Source organism: Ceratotherium simum, chromosome 9 (genome assembly GCF_057802395.1).
Source record: "Ceratotherium simum simum isolate JZ-2026a chromosome 9, ASM5780239v1, whole genome shotgun sequence".
NCBI lineage: Eukaryota > Metazoa > Chordata > Mammalia > Perissodactyla > Rhinocerotidae > Ceratotherium > Ceratotherium simum.
In genome coordinates, this window is record NC_141908.1 from 72,299,388 (window position 1) to 72,323,164 (window position 23,777).

The following is a 23,777-nucleotide window of genomic DNA, read 5'->3' on the forward strand; positions in this document are numbered from 1 at the left end:
AAATGACATTAATTATCATCCAGTAATGGATGTATCTGTATCCATTAATGAGAGCTGTTCTGATGAGAGTTCCTTGTTCTGCTATAAAAGCCTGAAAGAGACCAGATTTCTCAATAGTACAACTGACAGAAGACACGCAAAGAGAAAATGAGAGATATAACACTTCTAGGTAATCTCTTCCAAAGAAAATGGAAATCTTTTCAATATTTGGTGTTAGGTTTCCTTTTTATATCAGAAACCAATGCCCTAGTTTAAACCCGATGGAAACTGGAAACACTCCCACTTGATCAGTGATTTTCTTTCAGAGGAATTAATGATCGGTGTGTGCAAGTTCAAATTCTGACCTTATTTGTTAAACTTTCTAGGGTTGAATGTGCTGGGAAAATGACAAAAGGAAGGAAGCATTTAGATATGTTTTCTAAGACTTCATTCATCTTTGATTAACTGACGAAACCATAAGAATAGCTATCTGGGCAGATGATAACCACTTGCTTTAAACAGAGGAAAAGTATTCTTTTGAACTAAAAATCTAGTTGTGATTCTGATTTAGCCAAGTCTCTTGTCTCAGTATTAGAGTCTGGAAAGTGTAATACTTTTTCTGGGGTCCTAGCAAACTTTTTAAAAGCATAACAATTGGATTTACAATTGTATCACTGCCGTATCAGACTGCTTCTCAATTTTTCTGCTGATGCACATATTGGGTGATGTTCACGGGGGTAAATGCTTGCTTGAGTGTGCCCAAGGTTATACATAATTCCAGGGCCCACTGACTATAACGCAACCACGTATTTCACACTCAGGCTTGTAGGATGCAAGTGAATATAAGGAAAGTTGTGGATCCACTCGTATATTTTAAGTAAACTTCAGTACATTTATGCCAATTTTAAGACTCATGAACAATAAAGTGGCTGAGACATCTCACACATACTAGTTAGGACTCTTCAGTTGAATGAGAACTATTTAATTTGGGCAACATGGCCGGAACATTGGATGCCTTGGTCCTTTAGCCCTGGGAGAGCCTGGGCAGTAACCTGGGTAGCAGCGGAGTTGCCTTCAGCATCACAGTCATGGTACTTCTGTGAGATGAGGCTTCTGGAAGTTGAGCCATAACAGTCTCTTACAGCCCACGTTTGGCCTCACCTCTGGCACACTTTGCCCCTTTCGAACCCGTTGCCCATCAGTGCAGTGGGCTGTGCAGTCCTATTGGACTCAGATAGAGCTGAGGGATCAACCTTTATCTCCGTGCCACTCCCCACAGGCTGACAAGCGTTTTCAGAAACTTCAGGAACTGCAGGGGAAAAGGTTTCACTGCATCAGGATTACTTGTTTTCCTGTGCATGCTCTGCAGCATTTTCAAAAATGTGCTCATTTTCATTACACAGGAGGGGAGCTCTTCCAAGGTCATACCTTCTCAGAATCTTTTGCCCTTAAGTATTTAAGACAGCAGGTGCTTCTGGAATGAGCATCCATCAAAGTCATTCAGTGTGGGAAAAAAATCATTCGGTGCCTTCTTTTAATGTGTTTAAGAAACAGAGGAAAAAGTTTTGGTTCAGTCAATCTAGGTTAAAAGAACACCTACTTTTAAGGAGAAAATGAAATCTCCTAAGTCAACACACTGGCTTTTAGATTTCTTCCATCTTTTACAAGAGCTTGCAGTTTCATCAGACATGAGTAGCAGAACTGATCCTGCAGATCATCCAGGCAGCAGTAACGTGATGCAGGGCAAGTTAGGATAACTGTGAATCTGCAGGGAATCTTCGTTCTCCAGAGAGTTGAAGGTCTCATTGCTAAAAAGAGGAATGCAACACTAGTTCTGAAGAGGAAGAAAAAAGCTCTTTTGAATATGAATATGGTGGCTGCAGTGTGTTCTGCAGAAGCAATAAGTCTGCTCTGAATATAAAGCTTGTTGCAAAAAATGGAGATTTAATTAATACCAGATCGTTAGATAATACATTCGTATCATATAGAACTTAATTTCTGGAAATGGCCTACACTGCTTGGCAGCCACAAATCTGACACTAAGGCTGCCCACAGAGCCCTGTCCATCTGGTTAGACTTTTCTCACTATTCCTGCCTTCTGGTCAAGAGATAAAGCTTCTTTCTTGATATAAACAATTCTTCCTCTTTGACTTTTGAACATTATCTTTGCTCTTGGTTTATTTTTTCTTTTGTCTTACTGTTGTCTTACTTGTCTTAAATGTTTTATAACAAGTCACTTATTTTTCATTTTTCATTTTTTTCTGTTTGCTTTTCCCATTTTATTTTCTTTAGCAATTGTGTTACTTCAGTTTTAAATATGAGTATGCTGATGCTTTCAAACATCCTCTTTCAAAAGAAGTGATAAGATTTGATGGATTTTCTTAGCATGTCAGAAATTGATTTAGCAACATGTTGAAAAAGATCTACCTTTGATTAGACTGGATTTTTCATGTCATTCATAGAGCTTCTATTTTTTTCAGCTTTATTGAAGTATAATCTACATACAGTAAAATCCAATAATTTTAAGTGTACATTTGGAGGAGTTTTGACAAATGTATAAAGCTCTGTAACTACTATCAAAATCAACACACAGAACATTTCTGTCTCCCAGAAGGACTTCCCCCTGCTCCTCTACAGTTACTCCTCTGCCCCTCCCCTCCCCCAGCCCCTACTACAGTCTGCCTTGCTAGGGTTTCCTTGAACGGAGTCGTATTGTCTGTATCCTTTTGCCTCTGGCTTCTTTCACTCAGCATAGTGCTTTTGAAATTTGTCCACATCCAATAGCTTATTTTCTTAAATTATTGTTACATGTAGCAGTAGTTCATTCCTTTTATTGTGAAATTGTGTTCCATTGTATGAGCGAGCCCACCACAATTTATTGGTTTACCAGTTGATGAACATTTGGGTTGTTTTCAATTTTTGGCTACTATAAATAAGCTTCTAAGAACATTCCCAAACAAGTTTTTGTGTGAATGTAAGTTTTTGTTTCTCTTGGGTAGATACCTAGGAGTGGGATTGCTGGGTCATATGGTAAATATATGTCTAACTTTGTAAGGAACTATAGTTTTCCAAAGTGGCTCTACCATTTTGCATTCCCACTAGCAACATGTAAGAGTTTTGGTTGTTCCACATAATCACCAAAACTTGGTATTTCAATCTTTTTGGTTTTAGTCACTAAAGTGGTAATTTATGTGATTTTTTTTAATTTGCATTTCCCTAATGAATAATGATGTTTACTTTATCTGAAAAGATTTTTGGTTTCATTGATTTTTCTCTTTCTGTTTTCCATTTTCTGATTCATTGATTTCTACTTTTATCTTCTTTTCTTCCTTCTGTTTACCTTGGGTTTAATTTGGTCTTCTTCTTAATTCCTTTTTTTTTGGTGGAGAATATAGGCCTCAATTCTTAATTCTTTATTTGGTTGCTTAATGTGAAAGCTTAGATCATTCATTTTATAATTTTATTTATTTATTTATTTTTTTCCCCCAAAGCCCCAGTAGATAGTTGTATGTCATAGCTGCACATCCTTCTAGTTGCTTATGTGGGACACGGCCTCAGCACGGCTGGAGAAGCAGTGCGTCGGTGCGCGCCCGGGATCCGAACTCGGGCTACCAGCAGCGGAGCGCGTGCACTTAACTGCTAAGCCACGGGGCCGGCCCTTGATCATTCATTTTAGATCTTCTCTTCTAATATAAGCATTTAGTGTTATAAATTTCTCACCAAACACTACTTTAGCTGCATCACACACATTCTGCTATTTTTAGTGTTTTTATTTTTATTCACTTCAAAGTGTTTTCTTTTTCACTTAATCATGTGTTATTTAGAAGTATATTGCTTAATGCAAACATTTGAGGATTTTCCAGGTACCTAGAAAATTATTAACTTCTTGTTTCCTTCCATTATGGTCAGAGATATAATTTTTTATTTTCAATTCTTTTAAATTTATTGAGATTTATTTTAAGCCCAAAATCTGATGTATCTTCTTGAACGTTCCAGGTACAGTGAAAAAAAATGTCAATTCCTTTGTTTCTGGATGGAGTGCTCTATATGTCAGTTAGGTCAAGTTGGCTGATAGTAATGATCTTTTTGTTTACTACTGCAGCCCAAGTACCTAGAACCATGGGTTCTCTGTAAATATTTGTTGTAAGAATGAATAAATGAATGAATGAATACATGCTCTATATCATCACTATGATTATTATTTTTATCACCCACTCAAAATTCTCAACAGTGGGTTGGCTGAAGAATAATCTCACATCTAACCAGTGCATCTATCTCACTAGCATCCAGACAATCGCCTGTGAGCAGTAAGTTGAAGGGCCATTCAGACTGCACATCCTCCCTTTTATGTCATTTCTAAATCCATCACTGCAGGGTTAACTGGGTATTCTTGGTTATTTAAACTTCAAGAGACTGCTGGTCATTTCTTTCTAGATGTAAACTGCCATTCAATAATGTTCTGAGAGAAAATATCCAGAGGATAAAAATCTTAAATATATTTAAGGAGAGTCAGCACAAGTTTGATTTCATGGTGGACAGCAGGAGGATGGGGGGCGTGGCTAGAAGGAAGGGAAATTGTGGCACTGAAATCTTTATATCGTAAGTACATTCTTCAGTGATTGCAAATTTTTTAATGTATTCTCTCTTAACAAAGCTTTTGTTTCTTTGCATGACTCTTTTAAAAGAGATATCAGTCATGTTTGTCACCCAGGAATAAAAATGGTAGTACTTGCAATCAAGATTATCAGTCTTTTTAGAGTAGCCTCACCATTTCCCCCAAAAGTTATATTCCATATTTATTTCTTTTCAAAATTCAGGAAAATCACATTAATTTTATTTTGAGAGTTTTACAACACCCCTTGAAATTACTATAGACTTACTGGCATGCCAGAAGCCCAGAATTTCTGAATTGGGATTGGAACTACTTTGCAATGGTGAAATCTATTAACTAGAGTTATAACTTGAGTAGTCTCCAAAAGTAGTGGGTGAGTTATATTTTTAAGGAGTTTATATATATATATATATATATATATATATATATATATATATAAGAGTTACATATATAAGGAGAATTAATGCATCTAAATCCACATAAACTTTGTGCACTATTAGCTCTGTTTTCTGTTGTTTTAGTTCTCTAATTTAGCCTCTCTAAGAGGCTAATACCTTTTTCTTTTTCTTTTTTAACTCCCTCCAAGGACACCTTGATAGAGATCAAGCCTGGCCAGTTTTGTTAGTTCTTGCCCTAAGTATAAGTGCTATCTTTAAAATCACACAGTCCTGCTTGCTAGTCTGAGGCGTTGCTAATTAGGCCAAAACATGCCTTAGCTTGAGAATTTATCTGCATAATTTTGAGTTTTCATATGTAAGAAAGTTAGCCAGGAGAAGATTATGTGTGGAATTTTTGGAGTTAAACCTATTGAAACTAATTTAATACAATTCTCTATAAAAGCTTTCCTCTACCCCCCTGAAATATTTTAATTAGAAACTGCTTTGAGTGTGCAAACATTAATTTGACATGCCCTTGTCTTTAGCTCATGGTCTCCTACATCTTCCCCCTGACTATTTCTTCTTTTATTACTCTCACAAAGGCATTCTTTGTGGCTTGTTTTTAGATAATCAGAAAGAATGATTCTGCTTCAGTATGAAGGAGAATCATTCCAAATCCAACAAGAACTGCTCAGTTTTGAGAGCCTGAGAAGGAGGCCATTAGTCACAGCTTTGGGGACCAGCACAGCCGGACAGAGGTCCTTGCAGGAGCAGTTAGTGGAAGAAGTGTGAGGACTTAGGCAATGGGGGCCCAAGCTACTGTCACTGGCCCCTAGGGCCCCCAATGCCCTACTCAGCTAGAAAGCCAGCAGAAACCCTGATCCCTCTGATGCCAAGAGGAGGAAATACACACTTCCTCTGAAGAGTGGGTTATAAATCATGGTGCAAGTCTACAGTAATATGGGTCCTCTATGTCACCTATACGTGGGAATTAAGTTGGGTTGGCACCTTGAGTCCCTAGTGCCAGCCTGCTTTTGCAAAGCCTTTCACTGGCTTTTGAGTGTTCTTTATTTCGAGGCTGCACAGGGCCACTGGCTAATTCTGGTTGTGTGAAGTAGAAAAGGCACCCCCTACTCAGAGGCAGGTGAATGCAGCCCTGTGCCAGGGCACTCTGCTTGCCTAGTGTCCTCATGTAGTGACAGCCTGCACAAGGGTGTGTGTGGCTGCCCTGTGGCTACATCTATGACCATGACCCTAGGGTCACTCCAGGAAATAGCCTGTCCTGAATGTGTCTTGAGATCACCTCTGGATTCTGATAGCCAGCAACTACAGGGGAGTTACAGGACAGATAAGGCTGGCAATTGTCACAAGTGCTGTGAGAAAGGCCATAAAGTGTGGAGAGAAAACAGGTCTGCTCTTATCTTTGGGCTCTTACCTTAAATTTCCCTTCCTCAGAGAGGAAGTTCTCCTGTCAACTCATCTAGAGTGGAGTTCCATTTTTTTCTTCTTACAAGTGACAATTGTATCTGTGTGTTTATCTTATTACCTAACTTTTCAAGTATCTTCGTGAGGTGTTCACCAGTACACCCCCAACACATAGCTGCTACTTGACACAGAGTTGGCACTTATTAAACATTTGAATGAAGGAATGTCTTTAGCAATCTGACAGTGACAAGGATGGGAGGTATGAAGGTGATCTAAAATAACAGGAGGAGAGAGGGTGGACAGCAGCCCTTGTTCAGAGGGGCCCGATCTATTTGATTTTCCGTACTGCAGGGGCTTTCTGTGACTCTCTCACCTTTTGACAGACGAGAGGCTGAGCAGTTAATATTCATCATTTGTTTTTAGCTGACATTCACTAAGAATGCCAGGCACTGTGCTGAGTGCTTTATTTATATACATTATGTCATCCAACCTGCACAACAAGTACCCTATGAAGTAGGTATAATTATTCCATTTTACAAATAAGAAAACTGAGACTTGGGTATGGGGGTGGTGGTGGTGGTTGTATAACTAACACAATAAATGACAACGCCAGGACTCGAACCCAGGTCTATCTGCCCCCAGACATCACACTCTTAAACCTTATTAAACATGCCTTCATCTTTTTTTTTTTTTTGGGAGGAAGATCAGCCCTGAGCTAACATCCGTGCTAATCCTCCTCTTTTTGCTGAGGAAGACCAGCTCTGAGCTAACATGCCTTCATCTTGAACACAGTGAGATGGCGAAAGAGCTTAGCCCGGATCTCATGGCCCAATCTACATTTGGTCTTTCCAGAAGGTGTAGGATTTCTGGTTCTGCCTGTGTTATAATCTAGTAAATCGCAGCCTCCATGTCCATTACCTTATTTTGCTTCCCTGTTGGTGCTTACTCTCCACACTACGGGCACAGAGCTATCTACCGCATGGCTTCTGTGTCCTTGGGCCGGATGCGGGCTGTTTCCCACCCTCAGCAAGGCATGAAAGGTGCGGTTATGCAGCTCCACAGCGAACAATGCTCAGTCTTTGGTGGGATTTTTTTTCCCAAAGTTTTTAGGATCCCTTAAAATGGCAACCTTCTTAGCTTTCCAGTTTTGAAACGGCTGTCGTGGCGGCTCGGAGGCCCGGCTGTTTGGGAATGTCAGCCACTCCCAGGAAAAAGCACAGGCAACTGCTCCTTGACCCTAATGTCAGAAATGTTAGGACATTTTCTCATTGCAAATGATCAAACAAATTTTCATAGCCAATTTCATAAATATCTATGCTACTAGTATTTACTTGCTGATAGAACATTATGGTAATTATTTAAGATGATATATATAGCATTTCAATGTATGCAAATCACATAGCTGTTAAAATTCTTCATTTAAACATATGTGTGAAAGCCTAGGCGACAGGGAAGAAATAAAGATAAGTTAATTCCAAGAGATTCAAAATCTATAATAGTAATTATTTATAACAAGACCCAGATATAACAGGATATTTTGATCTTCTGTTTAAAATCCTAATATCCCTTCACAAACCAATCTGACACACCAACCTCCTACCAACAGAACACGAGCTCTCATCCCTCTGCCTCACTGCTGACAGCCTGGTAGCTCCCTGCCTCTGTGAGAACAGAGTTGGGTACACAGGTGCGCCACATGGCTGTCAATTCCCCTCCTCTATCTCTCCCTCCCATGGCTCAGCCCAATTTTGCAGATGACAAAATCAAGGCAATTTAGTCTGTGGCTTTTCCAGATCTAAATGTGGGGTAACATAGAGACATACAATCCAGTGATTCACTGCATTTTTTGTGATCCTGTGCACTGTGTAGATATGGCTGAAGACAAGCTCGAGTTTAAGCTGTATTTTATTTTATAAACTTGTGAAAGTTACACATAATGTATTTTGATTACCCTTGATTATTATCCATGCTAGCCAGAAAGTATTTAAAATCACAAGAACACTTCTGTCTGCATCTTGAGGCCTATACCACCAAACACGAAGAACCATTCATCTTTAGCTCTTTCAGGAAAAAATAATTAAAATTTCTTATGCTGCAGTTTAAAAGTCAACCATGGTACTTTTTTTGTGTGTTGTTTTTGGTCACATACCTTAATAGCGTGTGGTGAAGACGAAGGTATCAACTGAGATGACTTTTTCCACATGCTGGAAAAAGGGACTCTGAGCAAAGCCAAGCAATTTATTTCAGTTCCACAAACATTTATTGAAAGCCTAGGACCAGGCTAGGTGCTATAGGCAGAGAGAACAAAGAGTGGCAGAATCTTAAAGGGGAGACGAGACAATACAGAAATGACTGTATTATAGAGTAGGATGATTATTTAAACGAGGGAGGAGATTGCAGCTGGGGGAGGGGGAGGGGCGAATATCTGGGAAGTTGGTGATAGGAGGTGGTATATGACATCATTTCAATTAAGAATTCCTCCAGACCATGACCTCCTTGAAGGTGGCACAGACAGCTGGATCGAGCTTCACTGGCTTGTTTTGGGCATTAATTCTCTCCCACTCGCACCTCTCTCTTCCATCCCCACTTCCCTGCCAAAATAAGAGAGTAATGGGAGGGAAAATACTTTTCTTTCTCTTCAAATGCAAAATGTTTTGTTCTGCCTAGGGCCAATGAGGTAGACCGTCTATTCACAGAATATACCTAATGCGTGCTATGAGAGAGGGATACAAACCTTTCCTGAGTTCAAAGGGATCACTCAAGGAATAAAAAAGTTGGAGGGGGGAGCGTGTAAAGCAGAAGAAAAGCCGGAACGTGTGTGCTGCCCATTTACTATAGTCGTGTTATAAAGGATCAGTCCAAAAGACCTTGTTTTATTTATTTAATCAAGTAATCACACTCTCTCCGAAACTTTTGGATGCAAGAGCAAAAATAAAGGTATTCATGAAGTCAGACTTGCAATTGCCAGGAGGTAGTAAAGAATGCCAATTTAATCTCTGCTACCTGTGTGAGTCCTGAGGGGAAGATGAGCTCATGAATGCATATATATATCATTACAAAGCTGAATTAAAATACATTAAAGATGGAAGTCGGATATAAACCCTTGAAGGTTTATACAACATAAAAAGAATAGTTGAAGAACAACCTGAAGCTTTAAAAGGGGAGGAAGCTAAGATCCTCGAGGGCTGGGGAAAACAGTTAGTACTCACTCTTCAAGGAAAACATCTTATAGAAAGCTTGGGGTTTGAAAACCCTAGCACTCCAACTAATCTAAATGAATGTAAATTTAGGAGGAGGGACTTGCTTTATCCTTCTATTTGTGGTCTCCACAGCCTCTGGACCTGACAGGCTCCTATAACTGTTACCTGAATTGAATTGAGCTGAAATAAAAAGGGAAAGATCTTAAATCATCTACTGAAATCTTTAAAGGGTAAGTTTCATTTATTTACTATTTTTTTAATGGTATAGTTACTTAGCAACATATATGCTATTGGCTAAACAGCTGAACATTTATTTTAATATTTCATTTTTGGGCAACATTGTCTTCAGTAGTAGAGGGATCAGTACAATGAATGACAGATATGCCTACACACACACACACACACACACACACACACACCAGGAAGTGTCACATTCAGGGGGTGTGCTGTGCAATTAATCTTTGGTGTATTAATGAATTGGCATCAGCAGGGGACTCAATGGGGACCAAAAGTAGAAAATTTAAAGACTTTAAAATAGAACAAAGTGGATACCAATCAAAAGGAAGAAATAATGTAAATTCAAATTTAGGAATAGAAAAACTGTGAATTAAAATTAAGAGAAGGCTGAGACTAGAGGAAGCATTAAAAATGGAGAGGCAGGAATAGGAAGGAGATTTATGTGCAAAGACAGATTAGTTTAAGAACCATAACGTGGACAAGGGGTTTTATGCAGGAGTCAGTTGGAGATTGTTCTGTGAAGTAACCCAAAATGATTGAAAAGAGGTATTTGGCTCCCAAAAAATGAGCCAATGTAGATATTGACTACTCTAAAACATGTGGCGAACCACAAAGGTAAACAATCAGAGAAAACATTTGGAATAATGAAGAAAATATTTACAGCGCATAGGTATAAGTTATCAAAATGGCAGGAATGTCCATTTACTGTACTAACTAACATGAACAAAATAAGGGAGACAAAATCTAGAAAGAAAGAAATTCTGATTTTTTTTCTTATAATCTCAGAAATGGACCTAACCAGACATATTTATAGATAATGGAGATTAACTTCTTACTTACAAGTGAATTTAGGATCACAAGCAAACTCATCCTAGATAATTCTGAAGCAGAAACACAGCAATCACAAACCTGAAAACCTGGATAATTCCACCTGAAAGCAAAGTGAGCCTCTGTTATTGCAGGAAGTGCTTTTATTCTATGATATAACTTTAAATTCTGAATTACTCAACATCCAGCAAACTGAGAATTTTACTAGTAAAAAGTCAATATGAAAGAACAGGACCTTAGAATTCTGCATGTCTTTAACTGCAAAGACTCATTAACAATACAGCAACCAAAGACACAGGTGCAATTCTTTCAGTAACAAATTCTGACAATTTAAATGTAAATAAACTTGGGCCAGCCCCGTGGCTTAGCAGTTAAGTACTCGCGCTCCGCTACTGGCGGCCCAGGTTCGGATCCCGGGCGCCCACCGACCGCACCACTTGTCCGGCCATGCTGAGGCGGCATCCCACATACAGCAACTAGAAAGATGTGCAACTATGACATACAACTATCTACTGGGGCTTTGGGGAAATAAAAGGAGGAGGATTGGCAATAGATGTTAGCTCAGAGCCGGTCTTCCTCAGCAAAAAGAGGAGGATTAGCATGGATGTTAGCTCAGGGCTGATCTTCCTCACAAAAATAAATAAATAAATAAATGTAAATAAACTAATTTCAGACTGTAAGTTTCAGAAAAAATAAGGCATTAAGAATTTAATCTTGTTCAGTGCTTTTCTTCCACGTAAACTGAAATGAAATGGGGGAGAAAAGTAAAGAAAAAGTATTCAGTCAGCTTTTGGATTCTTTGGTGTCAAGAACTGGTTATCTGAGTGTAATTTTACAAATAGTTGGATTTTAGTCTGCTCATGTAGGTTCCATCTTGTATGAGCAGAACATCTTGTACCTGCAGGTTCTTTTCTTTGAGGTGGTTCCATGTTTAGGGTCAGTTATACCATGAAAGGCTTTATGCTTGCTTGTTATTCCTGGTATAAACAGAAATCTTAGCCAATGTGCCTTTTGAGCTTAAAAGACCAGCAAATGTAATTCAGTACCCATGTTTTTTATTCTTTGGGTTGTGTTATCATTTGGCATTTAAACCATCCTTTTTACTGACTTGACTTTTTACTTAAATGAGTAAATTTTACTTTTTCTGCAGGAGTTTGAGTCCATAATGACAACCAATGATGTAGATGCTTACACATGCTTTGAGAAAGTGTGCTGTGTATGTGTGTAATTTTTTTTAAAAAGTCAACATTTATCTCATGTGCACCTATTTGGAAGTATGCACCTAACACATTGAGGTATTATTGTTCTCTGTCACACAAAAAGATGAGTAATCAGCCTTTGCCCTCAAGAGCTTACCATCTATTTTAGCTGATTTAATTACTATATATGTTCTTTTCTTAGGATGAGAGAATAATTAAGCTCTTTGTGTGTTGAGTAAGCACCTTGCCTGAGCAACAGTGAGATGAAATGATTTTGGAGTCAGGTGGACCTGGGCTTGAACCTTGGCTGAGCATACTTCTGTTCCTTGAAGCCTGAGATTTCTACTTAAAAGTGAGGACACTAATTTTTAGCTTACAGAAGTGTCACGAAGGTTAAGTGTGATAATATATATACAACACCTAACACATAGATAAGCCCTAAATTTTTAGGTGCCCTCTCCCCTTGAATACATTATTTAAATGAAATGCTCAGGTTTAGCATTGTCCATAATTGTTTCCATTAATTTTGGTCTCGGCTTTTTAAATAATTTCATAAATGCAGCCGGGTAGTTAGTAATGGGCAGTACTTTGGGTGGTGAATGAGGCAGCAGTCTAGTGGTTAAAAATTCAGAGACAGCGTAGGAATGCCCGAGCCTGCAGCTCAAGAGCCAGGCCACAACCCTTGCACACACTCACCACCAGTCACAGCCTCTCTGTTAGAAATGATCTGTCAGGGCTAGGGAGCTCCGGAGGGAGGAGAACGGGAGAAAAGGATCCATGGTGTTTCTAAAAAGCCTGCAGAAAGGAGAAGTGGTTAAGAAGCTATGGATTTGTTTTGCCAGGGTTCTATAAAAAAGAAGAGCACATAAATTATATCAAGAGAGTTTGACTAAAATTAAATATTTGGGTTTCTTGCCCTTCTGCTCCCAGTCTACCAGATCCATTATGTGGTTTTTCACATAGAACACAAAGGAAATTTCAACCATGTGCACCCCTTTCATCCCTGGACAGCACTTCTGCCCACAGCCCTCCTCCCTCCTTTCCCATTCTGTTGAGCTGTGTTGAACAATAAAGAAAGTAAACTTGAGGCCAGACTTTAATTCTCTACCTGAAACCCAGATAGTCAATTTCCTCTTTGTCCTCCTGGTCACTCTTCGCAACAATCTTCCTCAAAAGAGAGTCAGGGTACTAACTGAGGAGACTTCCCTAACAAAGAAATTCTAAAACTTAACCGAAGCCCCCAAACCCTACTAGTTTTTTGGGGAGACTTTATCATTCTTTATTCCCTTCCTTTTTCCACATTCCATGCCTGATAAGGTAGGGAATGTTAAAAGGTTCTTTGGGTTGGTCATTCATCTATCCCCTGGGTGAAAGTTTATTTCTCTGTATTTTTTTACATGGGACTATCTCTTTCACTTTGTTGAACCCATTGGCATTCAGGTTGTGGCTTTCTAACTTGTTTTTTCTTCCTCCACTGTGAATTTTCTTTTAATTTCATTTTTAAAAATTTAAATTGTGAATAACATACATACAGTAAAGTCCACAAATTTGCTCAATGAATTTTTATACGTTGATATACCTGTCTACTTCAACCAGATCAAGATCTGGGACCTTTTCAGCACACAGAAGGCACCCTAGTGTCCCTTCCCAATCAGTAACCCCTTCCTGGTAAACACTCTTCTGACATCTAAGTTTTCCCTGATTTTGAACTTCATATATATGGAACCATAAACTGTGTACTTTTCTGTGTCTGGTTTATTTTGATCAAAATTAAGTCAATGAGATTCATTCATACAGTTCTACGTATCAATAATTTGTTCTTTTGTTATGTTGTATTCTGTTGCATGAATATAGCACAATTTATCCTTCCCTGTTGATGAATATTTGTGTTGTTTCCATTATTCATCTATTTTATGTAAAGCTGTCTTGAGCATCTCCAATGGAAATTCTTAATTTTTTTCAGGACCTCTCTTTGTGGAAGTTGTGATGAATAGAATTGTGGAGAGGATTTGCAGGCACTCAGTTAATCCTGCCCCAGGTAGTTCTTCAGGTTACTTTGGCACCAGGATTCAAAGAACAATAAAAACCCTATTTTCCAAATTAAAAAAAAAAAAGAAAGTGAAAGAGAGGGCAAGAGGGAGGGAGGAAAGAGGGAAGGAAGCAAGAGAGAGAGGGAGGGAGAGAGGGGGAAATGTATAGGCATGTTAGTATAAAGCCTTAAACTCATAACTCCCATTTTATAGAAGCATCTGATCATGTTAATTTGCAGTGGCTAAGTAATGCTTCCATGATTACAGACTTCTTTAGCTCACTTTTGGAAATACTCCATGCCCTCTGGAAATTATTTAAAGAGCTTTGTCTTATCCCCTTCAGAAGTTGAGGGCCAAGTTCACTAGGAAGTTTGGTTGACTTGAAGTATTTTTCCTAAAAGAATTTTTTGTTTTTTTAACTTCACGAAGAGTCCAAACTCTTGAACCGATCCCAAAGGCTGAGGAAAACAGTGAAATCCATCTTTAAGTGTTGGCCGTCTTGTGCACTGTTACTAGTAATCTCCATTGCTGACTCGGACCTTTTGATTCCTTATTTTACTTCCCCTAGAGTTTTCTGCTGTTGTTGTTACTCAATGTGCTTCCTCAAATGTGGAAAGTCATCAGACATTCAAGTTTGTTCCTTTGAGCCCTAGAATCTTCTACATTAATAAATTATCTAGACAATTACGTAAACTCTATCTCTTTTCAATTTCTATTTATAGATCACCCAAGAAATCGGTCAATTTAGAATAATCAGGGCATGGTACTTAGCAAATTATTTGCTCAACAGTTTATTTTTTATTACAGAGATTTTTATTTCTTTCTATCATTAAGATTAAGGATAGTTTTTTTAATTGTGTGTTCATTTTAGAAATGCTGGCTTTTTTTAAATTGCGTTGTTTGTTTAGTTATGGGGAAATATACACATTCTTTTAACATCATCGCTCAACATCTGAAATCAGATTACAGTCATTTTCAATTAAGCACATGCCAAATGAAGTTTGAGAGGCTCCTTGATAAATCAAATCATATCAAGCCATAGAACCTCTTAAGAGTAGCCACTTTGTACTGTAGAATTGCAAATGTTATGAAAATAGTGACAAATGGCTGTCCAAACATGGCAAGCCAAGTTCTGGAGATCAACTCTTTAACCAAAAAGAGTTAATTTAAGAAAAAAGTACTCGTCAATTTCCAGTTTTTAACAATCACAGGTAGAAGTTTAAAATATGGTTAGAATTTGCCTGACTTTCCTCTGCAATGTTCAGGGCTGGCTGAGTGAAGCTTCCATGATGAGTATTTTACCTCACTGCTCATGTGCTGTGCTGGAAGCAGTTTTATTTAAAGACAGAATGGAAAGTATAGGCCAAAGTTGAAAGAGAAAAGATAAATATTTGTGTTGAAGGGCCATGGCCATAGAAATGCATTAGATAATAAGTATATAAAAGGCTTGGCATTTATCACATTGCTTGGAAGGACATTTTTGAGGCTCCTAAGTTTTCTTAAACACCACATTAGCAGCTTCATCTGGGAAAGAGTTCTCTATCCTGACAGGCCAAGACCAACTTTCAGGCTTTCCTTAAAACGTGCGTTGTATTAAGCTGTCAGGAAATAGCCCTTTGTTAGCTCTATAGTTCTGGGCTCAAAAAGGCTGAAGTGATAAAAACATAAATTATGATTCTGTTAAAAAGAACCACTAGCTAGAGCTGGTTTCGAGTTCCTATGATAGTGTTAACTTGTTCAAGGTTCACATTCGACATTTATAATAGGCTCAGTGTTCAGGAGAAGGAGAAATGTTGATACAGCTCCTTGAAGTGCTCTAGGTTTCAAAACAACTCTGTAGATAGCACACATTCCTGTGGTGGGAGGCAGAGGGCCAGCCCAAAGCCTTCCCCATTCATTCAAAGGAGAAAGGGACTGAATTTACCTCCCAATAGGTGAAGTTCAGCATGTCCTGTAAGTGGACTGATTTGTTACATAAATGGAAGTTCTATTCACAGGGGCCATAAGCAATACTTTCCTACCTGGTTCCCTCCTATTCCCTCAGCCCATCCCCAAAACCCCTAACTCACTGCTGAGAAAATATTTATTTCTTGTTCAGAGATTCCTTTCTTCCTCCTTGATGATAGTAATTATTTTTCTTTCTTTTTAGCTCAAAAGGAGAATTATTTTCCTTTTTGTCCTGTGTGCCGTGTCTAATACATGACTTTTTCTTTTCCTCTCACTATGCTGTGTACATCTCACAAACAAACGTGAGCATTGTATCAAAACAACATAAATGTGTGCACTATAAAATTATAAAGAGAATAGTACAGTTGTTCTCAGTGATTATATTCTTTGAGCATTTAAAATTTTGAAAAGTGCTTAGAAATTTCTTTTAAAAAAGCTTCTTACAGAAACCCACTCTGTGAAGTTTTTGATTTTGGCTCTTATGGATTGTTTACAAAATACCTAGTGTGTTTCAGAAATAATTATGCATATTTTAGTAAGTGGAGGTTCAGCAGATGAAGGCTTTAGACTGATTTTTCGTTTGCAATTAATCTGTATATTTATCCATTGATTTTATATATCAGCAAAGGTAGATCAAAATATTACACAGTGCAACAACATAAAAAAGAATGACAGATCATATTAGCGTTGTGGGAGCAAGAGAAAATGGTTGCCGATATATATTCTTTGAAAGCCATTTTAAATTTTGTAACAATTGTCAAACTCTTTAACAGTGTAGGGAGACAGAGACCTTCTGGGGTGTTTCTCACTTGTTTTGAACTCCCTTCCACCCTTTGTTCTGCCCTCAATCTCAGTGGTCCTTAGTTTTCAAAGACAATGCTCCTGAGCTGCTGACAGTTTCCAGTTGGAGCCATGGGCCGCTCTGACTCATCCACACTTCTGTCTTGTGAGATCATTCATTCTAGGAGCAATGACATCAATTTTCCTGGAGGCAGGCTGGCTGGCCTGGGGTACCATGGAAAGGATGAAGTTAAAGGACTTGGAATAGCACCTGATACATAGTAGGAACTCGACAAATATTTGTTGGTTAGAAGTCTTCAACTGTTCTCTTTGTGCCACTTACATTTCCAACCAGATCATGAGGGAGCAAGTGTTCTTTCTTGTTTGTATTGAAGTTATAACCCTGGCTTTAAAAATACTGAGTGACTTGACATTGGCAAAATTAATGAGATTTACCCAATTTACTTAAATAAGCATTCCAAGCCCTCCAAACCTTGATAGCTTTATTTCTAAGAAATTTCTTTAAATTTTGCTTAAGGGAGTTGGGGAGAAGAGTTGCTGAGCTGGTGGTGCTCCAAAACCCCCACCCACCTAAATGAGAGCGGCGTTACATCCTGAACTTTGCTGGATGATATTGTTGGCAGGGATGCTTTAGCTGCTTAAAAAAAAAAAATTTTTTTTAAGTAAATAGCAAAAATCCACATTGAAAAACTTCTGTCTTAAAACAACCTAAGCTTTAGACAAACTTCACTAATTACCGTTCCTTCTCTAGCAAACTGGGAGGTCCCAGTCAGCTTTTGACGGCTTCCACCTGATTTCAATTATTTCAGTTGTTGCCAGGAGTATAAATGGAAAAATTAAAATATCTACAACTAGTGGGTCTGCGTTCCCTCAGGGAAACACTGATACTACCTGATGAATGGCCATGCCCTCGGAAGAGGACCATATTCTCTAGAGCAGGACTTCTCAAACTTGACAGCGGACACAAGAATCACTGTCACACAAGGTGCTGTCACAATGCAGATTCTGACTCTTAAGTCCAGGGTGCAGCCTGGGATTCTGCATTTTTAACAAGTGACAGGTGAGGAGAGTGCTGCTGGTCCACAGTGTCATCACCTGGCGGTTTTTTAAAACTACAGATGCGTTGGTTCCACCTCCATCCCATCCTCCCACCCCCACCCCCCACTCCACCATGGGTTTCCAATTGAAGTGGCCTGAGTTATGGCCTGAGCATGGGGATCGTTTACATCTCCCAGGTGATTTTAATATGCAGCCAAGTTTAGGAACCTCTAGATCTTGTTTTTAATCAGTTTTCACTTGGCAATCCATTCATTTATATGCATCCCCTGCCTGGCCCTTGTAGGCTTTCGATTTTCTAAATTAAATACCCTGCCCTTTCTTGAGGAAATCACAACAGTCTTTCAAAACCCCTCTTCAAATATACTGCATTTTTCAGATATATAATACACTTAAAAAATTCTTCTGACAGTCATCTTGCTGGAAATGCCATAAACTTTATTTGTAACCCCTAAGGCAATGACTACATTTTGCCTATAATTACATGTATATTTATGTTAACCTCCCTAGTTGATAAACTAGCTAAAGGCAGACATTGTCTCACCTCTTTTATCTTTCCCTGTGGTTTCGCAGACAGTGCCCCCACATAGTGCTCTGAGCATGTATTTCTTCATTCAACAAACATTCACATAGAGCTGGTGTGCCACGCAGGCCAGGCTCTGGTAGGCGTGCAAAAACAGACGTGTTCCCTCTCTGCCTCGAGGAGCTTCACAAATGAGGGAGACAGACATCCACAAATGACTTAGGAAAGCAAATGTCAGGGTTTAACCAAGACATAAGGGAATCTGAACTTTTCCAAATTGGAAAGAAAGTCTTTTTGAGGAAATGACTGATGTCTGAAAAGTATATAACGAGGTGGAGATGGGGAATGAGGGTGAAGAATATTCTAGATAGAGAAAACTGTAGCATTTGCATGATTTTTAAAAGAAACTAAAATTTTTTCAATCAAAAATCATCCTACCCTTATCCTCCAACCACTCAGGTTCACAGAGAGGTGCCAACTATTAGTTTCTTGTGTATCCTTTTTTTTTTTTTAATTTTATTTATTTATTTTTTCCCCAAAGCCCCAGTAGATTGTTGTATGTCATAGTTGCACATCCTTCTAGTTACTGTATGTGGGACTCGGCCTCAGCATGGCTGGAGAAGCGGTGCGTCGGGGTGCGCCCGGGATCCGAAGCCGGGCTGCCAGCAGCCGAGCGCACGCACTTAACCGCTAAGCCACGGGGCCGGCCCCTTGTGTATTCTTTCAGAGTCTTGTTTTTGGAAGATTGGCCCTGCGCTAACATCTGATGCCAATCTTCCTCTTTTTTCTTTTTTCTCCCCAAAGCCCCAGTACATAGTTGTGTATCACAGTTGTAGCATTGTAATTCTTCTATATGGGACGCAGCCTCAGCATGGCTTGATGAGCAGTGAGTAGGTCCGTGCCCAGGATCCGAACCAGGGAACTCCAGGCTGCTGAAGCAGAACACGCAAACATAACTGCTATGCCACTGGGCTAGCCTCAGAGTCTTTCTAAGCATGTCCAAGCAAATGCATGCCAAGCACTGTATTTTCACCTCTGAACCATGCTTTTTCCCCTTAACAGTTTACAGTCATGCTCTGCATAACGATGTTTTTGTAACGATGGACTGCCTCTATGATGGTGGTCCCAAAAGATTAGTACTATACAGCCTACGTGTGTAGTGGGCTATACTATCTAGGTTTGTATAATTATACACTATGATGTTCACACAAAGACAAAATCGTCTAAGGACACATTTACCAGAACGTATCCCTGTCATTAAGCAATGCATGACTGTATTGTGTATTTCTTTTCATTTCAGTACAGAGAGAGCTTTCTTATTTTTTCATAAGAAAAAACTTATTTTAAAGCTGAACATTATTCTGTTATATGGATATATTAACTCCTAAGTTCCCAATAGTTGGGTTGCTTACAATATTTTATTGCAAACAGTACCACAATGAATAATCTTGTACTTTAGACATTTTTCAAATATGAAAGTATATCTTTAAGATCATTTTCCAGAAGACAAATGGCTTAGTCATGAGCATATGCATTTGTCATTTTCAGAGATATTGTTAGATTGCCTCCCATAAGTATTATAACATTTTATATTCTCACCAGAAATATATGAGAACCCCTTTTTCCCTAATGCCTCCCCAATAGTGTGTTATCAACCTTTTGGATGTTTTTCAGATCTAATAGGTAAAAATAATGATATCTTAATAGTTTTAATTTGGATCTTATTATTAGTGAAGTTAAACATCTTTTGAAATGTTTAAGAGTCATTTATATTTTTTTCTGTAAACTTCCTATTTTCATATTCTTTGCCCATTTTCATATTGGGTTGTTGGTAATTTTCTTATTGATTTCTAAAAGCTCTTTATGTATTAAAGATATTACTTTTTTTCGTGTGTGAGGAAGATCAGCCCTGAGCTAACATCCATGCCAATCCTCTTTTTGCTGAGGAAGACTGGCCCTGGGCTAACATCTGTGTCTATCTTCCTCCACTTTATATGGGACACCACCACAGCATGGCCTACAAGTAACGCATCGGTGCACGCCTGGGATCCGAACCCGGGCACCAAGCAGCAGAGCACAAGCACTTAACCGCTACGCCACGGGGCCGGCCCTGATATTACACTTTTTTGATATGAGTTGCTAATAATTCTCCCAATCTTTCCTTTGCTTACAGTGTTGTGGAGGTTTTGTTTGTTGTTTGTTTGCTTGTTTGTTTTTAACTTACAGTTGATTTTGGTTTTGATAGAGTTAAACTTATCATTTTTTCTATTACGATTTCAGGATTTTAAGTTACAGTTAGAATGGTCTTCCCCACTCCAAGACCATAAATGAATTCTTCCATGTTACATTTTGGAACATATATAGCTCTGCCTTTTTATATTTAAGTCTTTGGTCTTTCACATACATTTGGTATATGATGTAAGATATGGATCTGATTGTTTTGTATGCCCATCCACTTTCAAAATACCATTTATTAAATAATTTTTTAAAGAGATAACTGAGAGCATTGAGAAAGGGAAACAAGACTTGTCTCTAGGAGACCAATTCTAGGGAAATAAAAAGTCATGGGGTACCAAAGCAAATGAAGGGTTAGGGAAATTTAAATATTCAATCTGTGTATCAAGATGGATAGCAAGTTTTTGACATAGATGCTGTCATTACCACCACCTCTTGAAGGTAGACATGGCCAACCTGACCTTAAAACATACTGTTTTTTATTTATTTATTTATTTATTTATTCATTTATTTATTTATTTATTTATTTTTCCCCCAAAGCCCCAGTAGATAGTTGTATGTCATAGCTGCACATCCTTCTAGTTGCTGTATGTGGGATGCGGCCTCAGCATGGCCAGAGAAGCAGTGCGTCGGTGCGCGCTCGGGATCCGAACCTGGGCCGCCAGCAGCAGAGCTCGTGCACTTAACTGCTAATCCACAGGGCCAGCCCTAAACATACTGTTTTAATTAATTAAAATTAATCAAAATTGACAATCTGCCATCCTTGGTGTAGGCTCTGATTTGGGAGGAACGCAGGAGGAAGAGAGGCAGCTGCAAAGGCAGGCGATGTCAGGGTCATGAATGCACATTAAGCAATGGAGATAGTGTGATATTTTTTAGGGCAAAAAAATGACATAAGTGTTTCAAGAAAGGAGAGAATGATGGATTAAAGGAGAGAAACCAAAAGCTATTCTAGTAGTCCAGTTTAGAGATGCTGAGTACCTGAACCCAGGTAGTAGAGTGAAACAGAGAGGAAGGGCCATATTCAAGAGGTAAACTCTGCAGCACTTGGAAAACAGTTAGCTGTAGCTAGTGAGAGAGAAGATAGAATAAAAAATGATTGATCCCTTAAAGTAAGGCATGGAGTGGTGCTGAGACCCAGACAGAGAACTTAGGAGGAGGAACAAATTTGGGGATGGAGAGACAACAATAAAGAGAATGAGTTTTAGATATTAATATTATATTTGGACTGTCTGCATTTGCCTGGCACTGGGCTAAAACTGTGATGTGTTTAGAAATAAAGAGAAGACTTAGTGTTGACTCACCCAAGGTAATTACTTGAACGAAATTACATATACAGAAGCTGGAAGAATGATCACTTAGCTCTCTGAATTCCCAGTACAAAAGATGACTGCCTCAGAAATTGTGGGAAAAGATGGACTTGCAAATGGAGCATGTAATAACAAAAACAACAACCAAAGCTGCCACAAGTCTATATAAACTGGAATGGGAAGCATGAGGTGATCTTACAGTAATAATTCAGCGTTAGCCTCCACCAGCCAGTCTTAGCATATTACGTCCAAGCTTGGGCTCCAGGACTTCAGACATTAAAATCCTGGAGAACATTCAGAGGGCAACAAGATAATTAAATAATAGCTGAGGCATGCACGTATGCTTGAGTTAGCCTGGAGAAAAGAAGGGCAAATGGTGACTTCCTTCACAATAGATGAAGGCACTATAGAAATAACTGTTTCCCCAAAGTCCAGAGCAACAGAAGAAGGGATCAAATTGTAAACTGATATGCATGAAATATGGGACAAAACTTCCTGAGATGAGGGTTAAATACTAGAGTTAACTTTGGTAGTTCAAGTTGTCTGGAGGTTGTGAAATCTTCTGTTTGTGAATCTTTAAAGCATGGAGAGCTACACAGGAAATCCTCTATTTAGCAAGCACTCTGTACTTAAGGATCCAGTTCCTGATCCCTACCAGCAAAAAGCCACCACACATCTTGTGTGAGTTGCTGTCATAAGATCCCTATTCTAGAAGGTCATTTCCACCATCAGTGCCTCTTCAAGAGACACTCATTCATTCAATAACTAATTTTGAACAATGCATGTAAGACGTTATTTTAGGGGCCAAGGAAATGGGGTGAATGAAACAGAAAAAAGGAATGTATCCAAAGTTTATTGAGTGTTGGTCTGTATCAGGTACTGCTCAACTCTAAAACCCACCTTCTTGAAAAACCTCTTTTTTTTTTTTTTTGGTGATGAAGATTGGCCCTAAGGTAACATCTGTTGCCAATCTTCTTCTTTTTGCTGAGGAAGATTGGCCCTAAGCTAACATCGGAGCCAGTCTTCCTCTATTTTGTATGTGGGATGCTGCCACAGCATGGCTTCATGAACCGTGTGTGAGTCTGCACCTGGGATCTGAACCTGCAAACCCTGGGCCACCAAAGCGGAGCTTGCGAACTTAACCACTATGCCACTGGGCCGGCCACAAACCTGTCTCTTTCCATAGTCCCACTTCCTGAATCCCTCCATCCTCCCAAATCCCTCCCTGAGTCTGGTATCTCAGAGATCCCCCCACTGGAGAGTCCCTGCTACAAAAATAAGTAGAGTTCAAGAGTCTGGATTTCATATTTTTCAAGTAGAATATGGATTATCTATAGTTTTAATTTGTATCAAAATCATTCAAGATGTAATTGTTCACTGGGCTTACTCATTTCCTTTGGACTATCTGCTGTCTGACTGCCACTAGTGAATGTGACAGCATGATGCTTAATGATAGTATTTATTGGAGACTTATTTTAATAAAAGAGTGACATTTTAATTGCTCAGATAAGCAAATTAGAATATACATCATTTAGGTAGTCTATTTATGTAATATATGTAGAAATACCATGTATTTTTAGATGTTTAATAATGCAAAATACTTGCAAAGAAGGCTACTACAAGAAAACATGTTTAGAAATCAGCTGAATGTTTTTTAAAGGCAGATTTAGAATTGGCAATTGATTGCCATATGGATTTTGAGTTCTTTGATTTCTTTGAAGATAGTGTTTGATGGAGTTAGTTTTCTTAGTACTGACCTCGGCACAGGGGCAAAGGGCTGTTTATATCTTTGTAGAAGAAGTCAACAATGCCAATTTAGAAGCTATCTGTAAGACAGGGAGTAGCATTCCCTGAAGCGTTCCCATATCACTTGATCCAGTTCTCCAGATAAAGGAGCTGGCAGTAGCAGAAGGTAGGATTAAAGAGAAAAAGTGCAGGGCCAGCACGAAAAGATCATTTTACTGGTAAAATTTTCACCAATTCAGAGATGTGCAAACTGGCTGAATAAATTTGAAGTA

General features: G+C 38.8%; 1 protein-coding gene across 4 annotated transcripts in view; it reads left to right on the forward strand.

The window, feature by feature from the left end:
• Positions 1 to 23,777, forward strand: part of SLC39A10 (solute carrier family 39 member 10) — a 118,090-nt gene that overhangs the window by 6,021 nt on the left and 88,292 nt on the right. For 2 of the 4 annotated variants that reach the window (XM_087435514.1, XM_087435515.1), the window contains one exon: positions 9,726 to 9,823. The exons of the other annotated variants lie outside the window; for them this stretch is intronic. The gene's annotated coding sequence lies outside the window, so the exon portion shown is untranslated. The remainder of the gene's footprint in view (positions 1 to 9,725; positions 9,824 to 23,777) is intronic. 4 annotated transcript variants of the gene reach the window in all.